General features: G+C 42.8%; 1 long non-coding RNA gene across 1 annotated transcript; it reads left to right on the forward strand.

The window, feature by feature from the left end:
• The first annotated feature begins 207 nt into the window (after positions 1 to 207).
• LOC127292008 (uncharacterized) lies at positions 208 to 4,796 on the forward strand. The gene is made up of 2 exons (XR_007844905.2): positions 208 to 867; positions 4,314 to 4,796. It is a non-coding gene; the product is annotated as an uncharacterized lncRNA (long non-coding RNA).
• The last annotated feature ends 11,433 nt before the right edge of the window (positions 4,797 to 16,229 follow it).

A 16,229-nucleotide genomic window follows, 5' to 3' on the forward strand; every position in this document is an offset into this window, starting at 1 on the left:
TAAAGTACGTGTGCGAGAGAGTACTAAAAACGCATGGTTGCCGAGTACTTAGATTTTTTTCCAAGTGTAATACACGAGTACCTATGATAGAAGGATAGTTGCAAAGCGACACCAGATCCACCCCAATTCATAGTCAAAACTTGTCAGGTTAGTCCGTATGTGTTTCATTGCTGCCATGCCCCGCGTATGACCAGATTTAGTGCGATAATGAGATGAGGCGAAGCCATCCTCTTGTCCTGGCGCAGCGGCCGGCATCCCCACGGCACCTAGGTCGCGCGGCGTATAGGAGGAGGGAGAAAGAGCAAGTGGTCGCGCGCCGCGGCACGGTGTGGCGATCAGCGCCTACTCCTGGTGGTGAACGTTAGGTGAAGTGACTCTTGTGAAAGTTAATAATGTGCATCTCTGCCTAGCTAGCAACTTACTGCTGAATCAGTGAACGGATATTTTTGTAGCATCTTAATCAATGGATGGTTTCTAAGTATGTATACTACTTCAGTTCAGAACACTAAAAGTAGAGAACAGTTCTATGCATGGTAGAAATGACATCTGACATTCATATGCCCTACTGTGTTCCATAGGATCGGGAACAAAAATCAAGTGTTGTTTCTCAACCTCTTGGGTGTATTCTGTTCCACCCTTGAAGCACCATCTCCTCCCAAAACACCAAAAAGATACATAATATTATAAGAGAGCTCTTCTATTCATTATCCTTTGCCTATACTTTTTTGTCCGCAGGGTAAATTCCCTGATCATGATTTCTATTAATTCCCTAATTCATTTGATTTTATTGACTCTCGAATTAACTGCATTTATTGCACAGACCCGCTTGCTCTTGAGTAAGTCATCATCTCAGACTTCGTTTGAATGGTACTGCATTTATCTTTCTGTTGTTTTTCAAATTTGTCCAAGTTGTTTGATGGTAGTAGTCCAAGAAAGCTGCAAATGCAAATGAATATACATAATTTTGTGCTTCGGTCAATATGAAGTGGCTGATATGCTCGCTGTCTTGATTGAACGTGCAAAGTCTGAGGGCCAAATTGAAGGGGTTATTCCTCATCTAGTTGATGGAGGCCTATCCATTCTTCAATACGCCGACGATACAATACTTTTTATGGATCACGACATGGACAAGGCTCGGAACCTAAAGTTAATTCTTTCTGCGTTTGAGCTCTTGTCGGGTCTGAAAATTAATTTCCATAAAAGTGAATTGTTCTGTTTCGGCGAAGCCCAAGACCATGTTGCAGAGTATGCTGAACTGTTTGGCTGTGGCCAAGGCCAATTTCCAATTAGGTACTTGGGAATTCCGATTCATTATCGGAGGCTTACCAATGCTGAGTGGAAATTGGTTGAGGAAAGGCTTCAAATTAGGTTAAGTAGTTGGAAAGGTAAATTGCTGTCCTTGGGAGGAAGATTAGTACTCATAAATGCGGTACTGAGTAATATGGTACTCTATATGATATCTTTCTTCCAACTTCCCAGAGGAGTCTTAAAACGGTTGGATTATTTCCGATCAAGATTCTTCTGGCAAGGGGATTGCGAGAAGCGTAAATATCGGCTGGCTAAATGGAGTGTGCTGTGTCGGCCCAAAGATCATGGAGGACTTGGTATTCAAGATCTCCAGATCAAGAATAGGGCACTTCTCGGTAAATGGTTGTATAAGCTACTTACCGAAGATGGCATATGGCAAACACTCCTTAAGAGGAAGTATATTGGCTCAAAGGCTTTATCTCAGGTTATTTGGAGACCAGGAGATTCGCATTTTTGGGCTGGTCTTATGGAAACAAAGAAGTTTTTCTTTCCATATGGTTCTTTCTCGATAAAGGATGGATCGGAAATTCGTTTCTGGGAGGATAAATGGTTGGGTAATACCACACTCCGAGAACAATATCCGGCTTTGTACAATATTGTGCGCCACAAAGGCGATACTATCGCCAAGGTGTTGGAAAATTTCCCACCAAATGTGGAGTTCAGAAGAAGTCTCATCGGTCCCAGACAAGCCTCTTGGCAGGATTTGTTACAGCGTCTTGAGTTAGTTCAATTGACGCAGGGACCGGATGTATTTCGCTGGAATCTTACCGGGAATGGTTCATTCTCAGTGGCTTCCATGTACAATGCTCTAATTCAGCCTAATATCCCGGTCGATAATAACTCGAAGGTTTGGAAGATGAAGATACCACTGAGAACAAAAATCTTTGCCTGGTATCTTCGTCGAGGGGTTATTCTTACGAAAGATAATCTTGCCAAACGCAACTGGCATGGAAGTAAAAAGTGTGTCTTCTGTCATCAGGACGAGACTATTAAACACTTATTTTTCCAATGTCAGTTTGCTAGGTCTATATGGTCAGCCGTCCAAATCGGGTCTACCTTATACCCACCACGTAGTGTTGCCAATTTATTTGGCAACTGGCTCAATGGTGTGGATGTTAGGTTTAAACGTCTTATTAGGATGGGAGCGATTGCAATTATTTGGTCGCTGTGGCTATGTAGAAATGACAAGATTTTCAATAATATTTCTTCTTCCTTTTTGCAGGTCATCTACCGGTGCACAGCTTTACTTCGTTCATGGATACCGTTGCAGCGTGTGGAGCACCGAGACCTATTTACGGAGGTGTCTTCACGGTTGGAGGATACGGCGAGGGATATTTTCTCCCAACATGGGTGGCAGCGTGACCTTCGGCTAGACCCTCCTACCTAGTTGTTATTACCGTTTTTTGAACTATGTTTTCATCTTTGAACCCTTTTGTGTGGTTTTGTAACGGATTCGTGTGCGGCTGTGTGCATCTTAGTTATGCAGAGGCCGGGTCTATTGCGCAAGTAATAAAGAGCCCATTTTCGAAAAAATGTTTTCCGAGACCTTGCTTCATTTGATAAGAGTGAATTAGTGTTATTAACGTTTGATATAACGGAACTGAAGGAAATAAAAAAATAATTCCATTCTAACTCATATTGACTTGTTAACACTTCCAGGAAGGAAGTGTGTTGAATAAGATGTTTCGTATGGCATGGTTCGTGGACCAACTTGTGTTTTCATTTCAATAACAGAAAGCTTGAGAAAGTTGACTTTGTCCTAACAGGAAGCATTCTCTTTTTGAGTCATTTGCATTTAGTTTTCTCTTTTTCGTGAAATAACTGATTAGGCTGTATCTAAACTTGTTCTTTGTCTAAAAATTATCCAGTTAGTTGAATGTCACTTTCCTTACACATAAACATATGGATATAGAATTGTATTAATTTAATTCTTGCATTTGTTTATTTTATTTTCAAGTTAGTTATTGTGTCATAATGGAATTGCCAAGTGGTTACTCATGTGGGCGACTACGGTTTGATTTAAAAGATTGATTGAACACATGTGTTTATTTTCTTTTCAAGTTAGTTATTGTGTCATAATGGCATTGCCAAGTGCTTACTCATGTGGGCGATGACGGTTTGATTTAAAAGATTGCTTGAACGATAAACACATCCTTCATATTGTTATTTTAGAAGCCTTGATCTTTTAAAAGTGCTAGAGAATAATTACAAGTAGGCATGTGGAAGGTGTATGATGATAATGACTTCTCTAATTTGATTCCAGTTGTCGGATTCTACACCCCTGTGCCCAGAGGAGAGCACCAGGATCCATCGTTGTTGCCTTGTTGGGCCCTAGCAAGTAGGACAGTCGTGAGGAGGCGGGAGAGGAGGAGAAAACAGAAGAGCAGCTGTCGCAGCTCTTTGATAAAGGGTCCAATGATATCGAGGAGGAGGACTCTGTCAGCGCCTTCGAACGCGTCAGTGATGGCATCAATTTCAGCTTAGGGCTCTACTCCTGAACACCTTACCTATTCTGGGCTGCTCCTAAACATTAGTATTGATAGGATTGAGGTGGTTGCCAAGCTGTGTTATCTTTCTTGTGTCTGGTGATGAGTTCGATGTGCATGCTAGCGTTTTAGGGGTTTAACGAGTCGAATTAGTTGTACTGTTATTTGATGGCAATACTTCAGAGTTAGGATGTAGCATCTTTTGTCATAATAATTGCGATAAGTATTAGATTGAACTGCAATTATAAAGAGTTATATGCCTCTCTGCCGCTGGCTAGTTGCAGATATTTCTTTGGTCTGCAGTTTATTTGTAGGATATACTGCATAATCTGTGCAAGCACTAGTCACTTGTTATAGGCAACAGTCAACAAATCATAGTTAAAACCTTGTCTCATTAAAACCGATGATGGATAATTGTAGGCTTACTGTTCTACCTGCGATCGCTGTAACTCTCATGGCCTTATGTCATTTATAATCTTAACACTTATAAACTTAAAATTATGCCTTTTTTTCACCTAGGGATTATGAAGAAGTTACTCTGGACGGTGGTGCTACCACACTCAACAGATATGAATGTACCCTGCTACCCAAAGATCAAAAGGTGGTCAATATTTCAGATAATGTTCCCAAGAGTGCACCAAATGAAGGATCGATGAAGGGTACAAGAAGCAAAGATAATGCCAGGAACTCAACGACATCTGATAGCAATGGGTGTGCTCCACCTTTGGAGAAAGTTGATTTTGAGTAATGCACTGTATATCATTTTCACTTACTCAAGACGGAGTGTCAGTACCAGTACTGCACCACTGTGGGGAAATGCATGATTTCAAGTGACGTTTGCATTGTTTAATAATAGGCTTTGTATGAAATTACAATTATATGGAATGGCTTCTCAAAGAAGTTGTGGGATCAACTGAACCCACAATTTCAACCTGGCACTGACACTGACCCCAGACAATTATATTACACACACAAATAGTCTTGTTTGAGACTTGGAACTCATTCGAATGGTTATTCCATTTATAACATAGATAGTAGACAATGTCGGAGAGAGCAACAAAAATACTTCATTGCTCATAATAATCATGTTTTATGGATTGGTTAGTTCACATGCTGCATGTCAGCTACTTGCCATCTAACTATACTTGTTATTTTTTTTCTTACCATTAATCAATTTTTTTTAATCTTTCTTATCATTAAATAATAGATATAAATCTAGTACTTATCAAGCACTGGCTTGGTTGCTCCATTCTATTTTTCTTCATCTGGCAGTCTAATGTCTGGATAGTGTACTTGTATGGGGTAGCTTTTACTGCAAAACAGTTACTCTTCTTAGCAGCAGTCCTGTGATACAAAGTTACAAAGTGACAAGGCATCGACTTGTCAATGCCTACATATTGTAGACTAGGGTTTTCAGGAAAGTAGAGAGCAAATAGATCTCGAGGGTTCAGCCGGAAAAGTACTCGACTGCTAGAAAACTAGGGTTGTGTTGACAATGTAATCGATCCTCTCTTTCTCCCTCGACTCCCCCTTATATAGGAGGCGAAGCCGAGGGTTTCGTGATGTACAAGTTACAAATACCGGGAGACTCTTTGAGTTCGTCCCGTAATAGTTACAAGTCATTATTCCTAATACAATTCTATCTTTCCAAACTATCTCTTAACTGGGCTTCCGGGCTTCATAAACTTCGGGTCGTGGGCCTTCAGTAAACCCCGGGTACCATCTTCGGCAGGCCCATTGGAAATGCCTATGCCACACAGTAATGTGAACTAATTTTCTATCTATTTGCTTTCAAATGGACCAATCTGTTTTGATGACCATGTTATACTTCAGAAATTTCTGCATTTCTATGCATCTCATTATTTCGTGTCGTTGTTCTTTTAAAGAGTAGTCCAATAATGCACTAGTTGATGGTTGTGCTTTTCCTCCTGCTGGGTAGTTGTATAGTCATTGTTGATACATTAGGGAAGAACTCAAATGTCAAACATTAGGAGGATGGTAACATAGTTGGCAAAGGAAATTATTCTAATTTTGATCTAGTCTGAAAACGCTAGATACTAATATAGATAGTAGACGATGCCAGAGAAAGCAAAAAAAAAAAGAATATGTTTTATTGCTTGTAATAAGTATGTTTTATGGATCAATCATTTGACGTTTATGGTGCATCTATCTACATACTAACTTTATCTTTCTTACCATTAAATAATACATATAGATCTATCGAACACCGGATTGGTGGCTTCATTCATTTTTCTACTTCTTGCCCGTTAACTGTGTTAATAGTGTGTTTGCATAGGGTTGGGTTTGCTGCAAAAAAAAGTTATTCTTCTTAGCAGTCCTGTGATGCAAAGTTACACACTAATGTGAATTAGAATTCTAACTACTTTCCTTACAATGGACCATTCTGTTTTGATGATCATGTTATACTGATTAGGTCATGTTATACTGATTAAATTGGATATTTCTGCATTTCTATGCATCTTATTATTTTGTGGTGTTGTATTTTAAAGAGTAGTCTAGTAGTACAATAGATGATGGTTTGGCTTTTCCTCCTACTGGGATTAATTTAGTGGTTCATTCACTCGGGGAGAACTCAAATGTCAATCAGGAGGATGGTAACATAGCTGGCAATGAGAATTATTCTGATTTTGATCTAGTCTCAAAACGCCAGATACTATATATAGTGAATACAGTTTGCTTCCCAACCACATAATCTTCTTATACAACTGTTGATGAACTTATCTTTTACACCGTAAACCTGGCTAGTCTTTCTCACAAGCTTGAAGCCATTTTGACAACAGAGCAGGAAATCTCTCTCCCGTTTGTCTTAATTTATATGAGGCTCTACACATATTAACACCATCATCCTCGTAACAATAGTCCAATCAGCATGTTTGTCCGTATATCTAGCTAGACCAGTGCCTTTACCCATATTACTTTGAACTGCCGGGAAATAAACGGGCGCGACGTACCTTCCTGCTAGCCTCGCTAGTATTACATAGTGATAATATCTAAGCATCGTGTCATGACATGTCATCTATAACAATGCATGGAAAATCTAGCCTTTTTCTTAGCAGACATGGAAAATCTAGCCGTGCTAGTTTATCTGAATTTTTTTAACTTTCAGCCCAACTCCAGCTCCAAAAGTCTCCAACACCCCAATCTCCTCAGGGCATCTTCAGCGGGGCGACCCAAGTGGTCCTGGGCTGTCTATTTCGGTCCGCTCGAATAGACGGACAACTCGCGCACGCTCCAGCGGGGCGACGCAAACGGATCGACTTAGGCAGACCGATCCATCTGTGCCCCTTGTCCTCCCTTTGACCTACCCGGTCCCTCCTGCCAGTGGGGCGAAGTCAACTTCTCCGCTGCCCCAAACCTTTGCCCGCTTTCTCCGCCGCCACCCTCAGGCGGCACCGTCGTCTACGCTTTCGGTTGCCATTGGAGTCAACAGTTCCTGTGCCGTGGTAGCTAGCGGTTGCCGGGCAGACTACACCGTCGACCCCTCCTGTCTGGCCGACAGCTTCCTCCACCGGCGTCGTCGACTACTCCCCATCCCACTGCGCGTAGCTGGAGTTGTCTGCGCAGTGTCCTCCACCCCACCAGGTGGAGCAGAAAATCTTCTGCGGTCGCAAAGCTTGGCCGGCTCGCTCGGCGGTGCGTCCACAATTTGCTCGTCCGGTCGCCACATCGATTTCCAAAAAAAAAACAAGGTACAAATCGCGTCCAAAGTTTCTTCTCCTCCGTTGCAGAGGCGGCCTGCAAGGATGTAGAGCGGGAATTTAGCGTGCTACAATCACGTTGAGGAATTGTTCGGCACCCTGACGGAACATGGAGCGCCGAGAGGATGTGGGAGGTCATGCAGCATGTGTCATCATGCACAACATTATCGTTGAGGATGAACGGGATGACATAATCTATGACGGTGACTGGAAATTTCAGGGTGAGTTGGTTGAGTCACAGGCAGGGACAACTTTTTAAAAATACTTCTTGCATATGCATAATTCATTCCGAGATCGAATCCCCCATGATCGCCTTCAAGCTGATTTGGTTGAGCACATGTAGACTCATGCGGGAAACCAACTTGGATATTCAATTTGGGTTGTCTTATTTGTAAAACTATGGGGTGTGATTGTGAAATATTTTTGTTGAACAATATTTAATTTTCTACGATTTAAATTGCCTTATTATTTGGAACTCAATGGTCAACTGGCCAGACCTGGCTAAAGCCAGGGCGGGCCGAATGGGCCGTGCCGCTGGACGCTCTGTCTGGACAGGCTAGACTGCGCAAGCCCGCGGCCGACGCAAACGGGCAGAAATAGACCGTTTAGGTCACCGGTTTGGGTCGGCCCGCTGAAGATGCCCTTATTATTTAAACTGGTTGAGCCCAAACAGTCCACCGTTTCCCTGACACACACTCCCACCGATACCACCATGACAGCGCCGCCTCAGCCCCGCGACTCGCCGCCGGCGCTCCCGGTCGAGCTCGTCGAAGAGACTCTGATCCGCCTCCCTCCCGACGAACCAGCCTGCATCCTCCGCGCCTCCGCGGCGTGCAAGGCCTTGAGCAGCCTCATCTCTCACCCCAGCTTCCGCCGCCGCACCCACGAGCACCATCAGACTCCCCCCGTCCTTGGCTTCCTCCACAATTGTCCTAAAGAGCACATCCCACGATTCATCCCCACCACCGCCTCGTCCTTCTCCCTCGCCGCCCCGGACTACACCACCTGGCGGGCCCTTGACTGCCGCCACGGCCGCGCCCTCTTCCTCTCCAAGGGCCAGGATACACAGGAATTCCTCGTGTGGGAGCCGATCACGGGCAGCAAGCAGCTTGTGCCGGTGCCCGCACTGTGCAAGAGCCGCTCCGGGACCGCGGCCGTGTTCTGCGCATCGGATGTGTGCGATCACCGTGACTGCCGCGGGGCTCCCTTCCAACTGGTCTTGATCTTCAATGTCCACGACCTCCGCGACGACCAGTTTGACTTACTGGCGTTCGTGTACTCGTCGGAAGCCGGCTCATGGGGCGAGCCTGCCTCGTTCCACGGCGAGTTCGACATGACCTTTAAAGATTATTACAGCGTCCTCGTCGGGAGGTCTCTTCTCTACTTCTTGTCTGATGATGGGTTCGTCGTGGAGTATGACTTGGCAAGACGAAGCCTGGCTGTGTTCGACGCACTGGACGTAGAAGGCCACTGGGAGCAACCAGATCCAGAGAATACTAAGGACATTAATCTCGTTCTAGCGGAGGACGGTGGAATGCGAGCTAGCCAAGTAGTGAACTCATATCTGAAATTTTGGACAAAGCCGGGGGCGAGTGACGGCCCTGATGCACCATGGTGGGTGCTAACCCGGGTTATCGACCTTGGCAATATTTTTCTCCAAGTTGGAGTTGTCCTAGAGGAAGGCACTGAAGTGCGTGTGGTCGGCTTTGCCGAGGAAGCAAATGTCATTTTCGTTGACACGGCTGGTGGCATATTCACAATTGATCTGAAGTCGGAGAAGGTGAGGAAGGTGTGCGATGATAATGGCTTCTGTAATATTATTCCAGTTGTTGGATTCTACATCCCTGAGCACCGATGGGATTCGGGCCCTAGTGAGGAGGCATGTGGTGAGAAGGGGGGAGAGGAGGAGAAAGCACTAGACCAGCCACCGCAGCTCTTTGATAAAGGGTCCAATGCAATCGAGGAGGGGGACTTTATCAACGCCTTCGAACGTGTCAGCTGCGACCTCAAGATTAGGTTAACGCTCTACTCCTAAACAACTCACATATTTCGAGCTGCTCTAAACATTTGCATGGATGCGATTGTGGAAACAAAGGGGCCTCCCATTAGTTTGGTACTCTTTAGGATCAGCTATTGGTTTCCATGTGTCCTTAGTTACTTTGGGCCTTTGTGTTTTGTAGTTTGGGACATGAGTTTAGAATGGTATAAGATGTTCTACTGCGAGGTGGTTGCCAAGCTGTGTTATCATTTTTTGTGTTTGCATTTTAGGGGTTCAATGAGTTGAATTAGCCGTACTGTTATTTGGTAACTATACTTGAGACTTAGAATGTACCATCTTTTTCATAATAATTGTGATAAAAAGTTAGGTTGAACTGCAATTGTGAAGAGTTGTAATACCTCTGGTGCTGCCTAGTTGCAAATATTCCTTTGATCTGCAGTTTATTTGTATGACATTGCATAATCTACTCAAGCACTAGTCACTTGCTATAAAGAGCAGTCAACACAACATAATTAACACCTTGTGTCATCAAAACCGACGATGAATAATTGTATCTTTGTTGTTCTACCACCGATCGCTATAACTTTCATGGCCTTGTGTCATTTATAATCTTAACACTTATAGACTAAAAATTATGCCTTTTTTCACCCAGGGATTATGATGAAATTACTATGGAGGAGGGTGGTGCTGCCACACTCAACAAATGTGAATGTGCCCTGCTACCCAAAGATCAAGAGGTGGTCAATCTTTCAGGTGATCCTCCCAAGAGTGCACCAAATGAAGAATTGGTGAAGCGTACAAGCAGCAAAGATGATGCCAGGAACTCAAAGACCTCTGATACCAATGATGTGTGTTCGCCAACTTTGGAGAAAGGTGATTTTGAGTAATGCACTATATATCATTTTCACCTACTTAAGATGATTGTTGGTAACATGATTTTTAGTGACGTTTGCATTGTTCACTACGTATGTATGAAATTACAATTCTATGGATTGGTTTCTGAAAGAAGTTGCGGGATCAACTGGACCCACAATTTTAACTTGGTAGTGGTACTGACACTGTTATATTACACACACAAAAATAGTCTTGTTTGAGACTTGGAAGTCATTCTAACTTATCTCTTTGAATGGATTGGCCATTCGACGTCTATGCTGCATGTCAGCTACTAGCCATCTAACTATATAATTATTTATAATTCTTACCATTAAATAGTATACATATATATTATCTTTCTTATCATTAAACAATAGATACAGATCTATCAAGCACTGGCTTGGTTGCTTCATTCCATTTTCTTCTTCTTGCAGTCTACTGTCTGAATAGTGTACTTCTATAGGGTAGCTTCTACTGCAAAAAAGTACTCTTCTTAGCAGTAGTCCTGTGATACAAAGTTACAAAGTAATGTGATCTAAAATTCTAACTATTTGATTTCAAATGGACCAATCTGTTATGATCATGCTATACTTAGTTGGAAATTTCTGCATTTCTATGCATCTCATTATTTCTTGTTGTTGTTCTTTTAAATGGTAGTCCAATAATAGAACAGTTAATGGTTGTGTTTTTCCTCCTGCTGGGGTAGTGATATAGTCATTGTTCATACATTAGGGGGGAACTCATATGTCAAATATTAGCAAGATGGTAACATAGCTGACAAAGAAAATTATTCTAATTTTGATCTAGTCTGAAAACGCTGGATACTATTATAGATAGTAGACGATACTGGAGAAAGCAAAAATGCATTATTACTCATAATAAGCATGTTTTATGGATATCAGCTACTTACCATATATCTATATATTAATTTTGAATTTCTTACCACGAAATAATAGATAAATCTATCATGCTCCGGCTTGGTGGCTTCATTTATTTTTCTTCTTCTTGCAGTTAACTGTGTTAATAGTTTACTTGTATAGGGCAGCTTTTACTGCAAAAACGTTATTCTTCTTAGCTGTCTCTTGATAAAAGTTACGCACTAATGTGAATTAGAGTTCTAACTATTTTCTTTCAAATGGACTAATCTGTTTTGATGATCATGTTATACTGATTAAGTTGGATATTTCTGCATTTCTATGCATCTCATCATTTCGTTTTGGTGTTCTTTTGAAGAGTAGTCCAATAGTCCAATAGTTGATTATTGGCCTTTACCTCATGCTGGGGTAATAGCGACAATGCCTATTATGCCATTTTCTTGACAAAATCGTTATAGGAACTACGTTACACAAGCTGCGGCACCACCAGCAAGCCCGGACGATCTCCCGGGCTGTAGGGACCTTATGTCAGCCCATGAATAGTGATATAATTATTAGGGAAAAAATTAAATGTCAAGAACCAGGAGGATGGTACGTAACATAGCTGGAGATGAAAATTATTCCGATTTTGATCTAGTATGAAACGCTACTATATACAGTAGTGAATACAAGGCCAAAGGCAAGCAACGTTTGCTGCCCAAGCACATAATCTTCTAATTTAACTGGTGAGAAAATTTTAAGTAAAATGGTTGACAGGCAAACAAACCAACAAATAACATTGACCAAATATGAAGATTTGTTACAGCTTATCATTGTCATCAGTCAAGTGTCAGGACAAAAGTAATGCATACCAACCGACAGATATTTCTGTGGTTAAAACTTGGAAGGGTTAGGATGGTGAACTATATGAAATATAAAAAAGAATTTAAACTGATTGGCAATTACTTGTCAAATTTTATAATTACAGAGTGACAGCAGATTGACAGCGATGATGACCTGACCCTGAGTTAAAGTTGCAAACTGATGTACCAGTAGAGTTGGCCCTTTGTAATCTCTGGAAGCAATAATAGATCAGTTTATGGTGCAATTTTGTTGCAAACTGACAACAGTTGAAGCCCACAACTCAACAAACAGTTAAGCTTACTAGCTGCACAAAATATCCGATGGTTACTAGGGTTACGAAGGCAACTAATTGCAAGAGATCATGGAGATAGCCAATTTGGCAGGCGCGTGTATCATTTGTGCTGGAGATACTCGTTTGATTGCCTGCTTATATGTGCATATACCACTCATAAACTCATATCTAGCTTGCTCATATGTATTCATAAGGGGATGAGTATATCCCCAAGGCCTACTGGATATTGAACTGTCTATCAGATTACTGTCCTATGGTAATACTGACATCCTTGTCTTGTTCTTCAGATTTGGCGAGAGAGTATTCGCAACAAAATGAGGTGGTGAAACTCAAAGAAAAGAACAACAAGAAGAAGGTAAGTGTAACCGTGTGTGCCGTGTGCGTGTGTATTTCGTTGCCTGCTTGTACTATCTGTTTTCCGCTTGGCATGAGATTTACAGTCGACAGTCCAATGTGATGTTCAGAATCAGTAGAATTCATAGTCACTGGGTGTCAAATGGTTTCAGGAAGAGCAGTCTAGCCAGAATGAACTCGAGGAATCGACCCTGATGCTGCTTCCATGATGATTTCGGAGGGTTGGGCACCTCAAATAAGTTGAATGATGCTTCAGGTAGTATCGCCTAGTCTGCATGTGTTAGCCGCAGACATGGTTGTTGGCTCCTGTTTGTAACTGCTACCCGACAGTGCCTGTGCAAGGAGGCTTAAACGTTAGAACGATCGGACTCTAATGAACGAGCGGCGACCATGTTGTAAGTTGAGGATCATCTGCGAAACATTCTCTCTTTCAGAAATTGGATAACTTTGTCCTACATCTGCCAAGACTTGGCTGTTCAAGTGCTCTGGTTTTCTCTCTTTCACAATATAGTTGCGTTTTTCTGCTCTTGCCGGCTCTGTGTTTTAAATGCTCTCATTTCCTAGTTACTGAGTAACGTATGCTTTGTAGCTAGTTCTGAGATGCAGGCTACTTGGTGAAAGATATATCGAGATACAAATAATAGTCTTATTTCCAAATAAAATAATAAATGTGTGTAGTCTGTACATCTCTTCTTTAACATAACAACCACAAGAAGTTTCAGTGTCATTTACTCTTATCCAGTACATAGACGCGTGAGGATGGTAGTCCTCCAAATGTTTGCAAGCATTTTTCAATCAGTTATTCTACTTCTTGACATCACTGCAGTTATTTTTAATCTTTGACATCACTAGCTGGTAGTCCTAGCTCTGGCACTGTCTAAGGTGTAGCCTGGACTTACGTTTAGAGCGCTTAAAAGTTGAAAAAGGAACCTAGGAGCATTGTTAAAAAATCGGCTGAGATACCGATTTATCGTGAATCGGGTGGTAGCCGATAAAATTTCAGCATATCGGCCTATTTATCACCGGGACCGATATGTTGGCTGATTTTCAGTATGGTAACCGATATTTCACCCGATTTTCAGTATGATGGCCGATATTTCAACTGATTTTCCGTGATATTTCGTTCAAATTTGGTCAGACAGTCAATATGTTCGTCCTATAGTCTTATAGAACTGCGCATTAACTTAAATTTTCCATTTTTGTTGATGCAAATGCAAGGAATCAGGATAATACTTCTATTCAATGCCCTAATATTATTTTTTACATAACATATTATAGAAAATTTAGTGTTAAAAATTACGATTTACAAAAAATAAACCGATAAATGATCGACCGATAGAATCGATTAATCAGCCGATAAACGATTAATCAGCTAATTAAAGGCCACTAATACATTAACGATTAACGATTTCTTGAGCATTGCCTAGGAGTACATGTGCCGGCAAAGAAATGGCATTCCAAATGTTAGAAAGATATGAAACTACACGTGTACATGTGATGTTTTTTTTTTCTGGGGTTGTTGTTTGCTTGATTTGTTTATGCTTAGCAGCGGTTCATTCCAAAGAAAAAAAAAAGAGGTAGAGGCCGCTCAGAAAGGATGTTCTCTTGTCCCCTCGGGACAACGCTTTCACTATATGGTTTTCACTCCTTTCTTTAAGCTAAACCTAGACCTCCCACTCCCACTCTCACATGGAGGCGAAGAAGATGGAGATTCCCATACTTAGTCTACCAAAGGATGGAACCATTCTAAGGTAGGACGCTAGAGAGCCTATCCCCGTATTTCAATTCAGATTTAATCCGCCTTAGATCACAGACCTGTTATCACCAGAATTTGACACGAGTCAGAGGTGGGCCGCGATCAAGATGGACTTGAAGAATATACGTGGAAGAAAGACGTGAATCGGCCTGTTATGCAAAGTTTGGGCTAGTTTGCCCGTGTATCTGTAACATAGTAGATTACGTGTCGGTTAGTTAGAGTTTGCCTCGTGCACGGTTGGGATTATTCCCACGTTAGAAAGTCTACGGACTATAAATATGTATCTAGGGTTTATGGAAAAAACAACAACCATCGTTCAACACAAATCAATCTAGGCGCATCGCCAACTCCTTCGTCTCGAGGGTTTCTTCCGGGTAAGCATCATGCTGCCTAGATCGCATCTTGCGATCTAGGCAGTACAAGTTTATTCGTTACCATGCGTTGCTCGTACTGAAGCCTTTTTGATGGCGAGCAACGTAGTTATCTTAGATGTGTTAGGGTTAGCATTGTTCTTCGTATCATATGCTATCGTAGTGCAACCCTTATACATCTAGCCGCCCTTACACCTATCTTAGGTGTAGGAGCGGCACCCCGCTTGATCATTATTTAGTAGATCCGATCCGTTACGGTTGCTCCTTGTTCTTCAAGGATTAGTTTAATATCTGCAATAGTTAGGCCTTACAAAGGGTTGGAGGATCCAGCGACGCGTAGGGTGTAGTTTGCTAGCCCTAGACAGGATGTTCCGGGGATCAACCTCGTGTTGGTTTTTAGGCCTTGTCTAGGATCGGCTTACGATCACCGTACGTGACCGCGAGGCCCAATCGTGAGTAGGATGATCCGATTATGCGGTGAAAACCCTAAATCGTCATAGATCGCTTTAGCTTTATCTTGATCAAGCAGGACCACCATATATTCGTACACCTCGTACGAATCATGGGTGGATCGGCTCTTTGAGCCGATTCACAGGATAACGTGAGAGCCGATCGAGGCTCGTATTTAATGTTTATGTGTATGCCATGCAGGAAACTAAGCGAGGCATCTCCATCACCTTCCTGACCAGGTATAGGTCAGGTGGCACGCCCTTGCACCAGCATCGGACGTGCGTGCCGGAGTCTTTGCGGGCCGTCGCTCGGAGGGACCAGGGCCAGCCGCAGCCCTAAGTTGTTCCCGGCTCTCCTGTGTTGCCCGTCGCTGCTCGCCAGTGGGTTTCTGACCGCAACACATTCTAGCACGCCCGGTGGGACAATCTTCGACATCAACCACATCGCCATCTACATCTGAGATGGCGGACGGCACCCCAGTCACGTACGAGGATCTGACCGACGAGCTCAAGAAGAAGTATGACGAGGTCAAAACGATCCTCGAAGCCGACCTCATCGGCTCTTTTCGCGGAACCCACTCACATGGTATTCACTGAACGGCTTGGGCCCCTCCCATCCAAGAACAAGCAAGCTGACTCCTCTCGGGAAGAAGACCTCGAGGGGATAAAAGATAACTGTGAAAGAGAAGAGGACAGATGCCACCGGCCAAGGTGGTGCCCGGATGGACTCAGCCGTTCCTAAAGACGTAGGGTTCAGCGACGGCGTGGTTTAGAGGAAGCTGAAAGTTAATACCTGCACGCGCTAAGGAAGACGCGGCCTGATCTGGCCGCAAAAGTTCGACGAACCCTGGATGAAGAGGGTCGACCACAAAGGGGAGTATGGCGCCCCAAACGAAGGAAAGCC

The sequence above is a fragment of the Lolium perenne genome, chromosome 4 (genome assembly GCF_019359855.2).
Source record: "Lolium perenne isolate Kyuss_39 chromosome 4, Kyuss_2.0, whole genome shotgun sequence".
Classification (NCBI taxonomy): Eukaryota; Viridiplantae; Streptophyta; class Magnoliopsida; order Poales; family Poaceae; genus Lolium; species Lolium perenne.